Source organism: Myotis lucifugus, unplaced genomic scaffold (genome assembly GCF_000147115.1).
Source record: "Myotis lucifugus unplaced genomic scaffold, Myoluc2.0 scaffold_696, whole genome shotgun sequence".
Lineage (NCBI taxonomy): Eukaryota > Metazoa > Chordata > Mammalia > Chiroptera > Vespertilionidae > Myotis > Myotis lucifugus.
Genome location: NW_005871744.1, coordinates 230,455 through 232,932, shown reverse-complemented (window position 1 = coordinate 232,932; position 2,478 = coordinate 230,455).

The following is a 2,478-nucleotide window of genomic DNA, read 5'->3' as shown; positions in this document are numbered from 1 at the left end:
ATTCTCATGATCTAGATGTCAGGATGGTGGCAGAATATTCAGCCTCTCATCTAAGGGTTGGATCCATTGGGATTCTCGGGGTGGAAAAGTTCTTGCGTAGAAGAAGGCAAGATGTCGATCAGCCAAGAAAATGACATGTCTCTTACATACTTACTTTCTACTCTTTTCTAACCTTCTCTGTGATGATGGACCAGATCAGTAAAACACTCTTTACTTCCAGTTTTGAATGGCTTCAGTTTTTGGAGAGTAGAAGTGGGAAGAGGGTAAGGTCTAGCTATGTATTGCCCTGGTTTGCTTTACTGGTTCTCAAGAAGTCAATGGCCAGATTCCCTACCCAAGGCCACAACTGCCTTCTGAAGCAATAAATCTCTGTTCACCTTTCGCCTCTCACTTGCCCTATCAGTCCTAAGGGTAGAAAAGTCTTTCCCACTTCTGCTCAACCCTGAGTACATTATCATTTCTTATATTTTAATTCTGTCCACAATATTTTCCATTTTTTTATTAAATACTTTTATTAACCTGTTGATTACCTATCACATGCCTAACTAATATAGTATATTATTATATTTTTTAAAAATGAAGGTTAAATCAATATCTATTTATATAAAAGCTTAAGCGACAGAACAATGTCGACCAGTTGCTATAATGTGCACTGATCACCAGCGGGCAGACACTCAACACAGGAGCTGCCCCTTGGTGATTAGTGTGCTCCCACAGAGGGAGCATCGCTCAGCTGACAGACCCCTCCCGGTGGCCCACCAGTCTGGTGGCAGCCACTCCTTCTTTCAGTAGTCCTGCAGGTCCAATCTCCAGAGAACAATCCAGGCACTGACGGACCAGCGCCACCGGCATGATCCCAACAGTGCCACTGGCCTCCTGGAAGTCGGCCTTGGGCACCCTGGCTGCTTCCCCTTCCTAGACACTCCGCAAGGAAGAAACTATATAAAAGTGGCTGCCAGGTGGCCCTCAACAACTGGCGTGAAAGTCAGTGGGATCCCAGGCCAGCAAGAGTGGGATCTGGATCCCAGGCCAGCAAGAGTGTTCCACTACCCACCCAGAGGGCTGATCATGTCCTGGTCCCCCCTCCCCCCCACGCCCCCTTGGGATGGGTGCCAGACGCAGGGCTTATAGCTGGCCAGCGCTGCTGCGGCAGTGCGAGCCTCTCTCGATTGGGACTGGCTGGGTGTGAGCCTGTGGCAGGTACAGCAGGGCCAGGATGAGTGGGAGTGGCAGGCAGGAGTGGCAGGTGGCGTTGGACTGCCGGTTTGGGCCCAATCCCCACAGGCCACCCCTAGGGACCCCACCCATGTATGAAATTGTGCACCGGGCCTCTAGTATAATTATAATTCACTAGAGGCCCGGTGCACAAAAATTTGTGCACTCAGGGGAGAACGGGGGTCCCTCAGCCCGGCCTGTGCCCTCTCGCAGTCTGGGACCCCTCGGGAGATACGACCTGCTGGCTTAGGCCTGCTCTGGGTGGCAGAGGGCAGGCCCAATCCCTAATTTGCATAAGGATATGCTGATTAGCCAATGGGAAGGGTAGCGGTCGTGCGCCAATTACCATGTTTCTCTTTTATTAGTGTAGATAATTCAAAGGTACTCAATTTATGTATCAACTAAATAAATCTTTAGTGTTACTAATTATATACTAGTCACACTTTAGGGAGCACTGTCCTGTGCACTTTTTAATTTTACTCAGCCTTCCTAAATATAGCTAAGATTTGATTTCTAAAGAGGATGTGGATAGGATGTCCCCAACAGTAGTATTTATTCCATGAGAGTGACTTTTATAATGCAAAGAATAGATATAATCAAATGAGAGCATTTATTAGGGACAATAATATATTACTTCTATGTAATAATATCCAGTGGAGCTGAGGGATATTAGTAAAGCTACAAAGATGCTCACTTAAGACTACATATCAAATTTTACACAGAAAATATTTGATATGCTAAATTCTCAACAAATACCATCACTTGCTTTCAAATTTATTACTTTTATCATGTTTCTTTGTTTGCTTTGAAAAAAATGTTACTTTTGATGCCTCTTTAATAATAACAGTGATATATCTTTAAAAATTATGATATAAAATTCATATTGTTTTATAGAATACTATAAATATATCTTGTTATAGGTGGACAACTCTATCAGAAAAATGGTGAATTACAGGTCACATCCTTACCCAAAGGTAACACTTTAATTGTTTCAAGTGAGTATGAGTTAATCATAGAAAAATGAGAAAGCATAAAGCAAGAAAATGAGTCTACATCCTGGACTTGTCATTTTGAGCATCCTTGACTAAGACAAAGTTATATTCGTAGAATCTTAGAATTTGACCATTTCAATGTTTAGGTGTAAGATTTCAACGGTCTTACCTGCTATGTATACACCAGAAGCCAGGAGTTTAAAATGATTCTGAATTAGGAAGAAAAAACATTGATGGAAAAGCGATAGAGTGGTTAGTTAGATATTTTTCA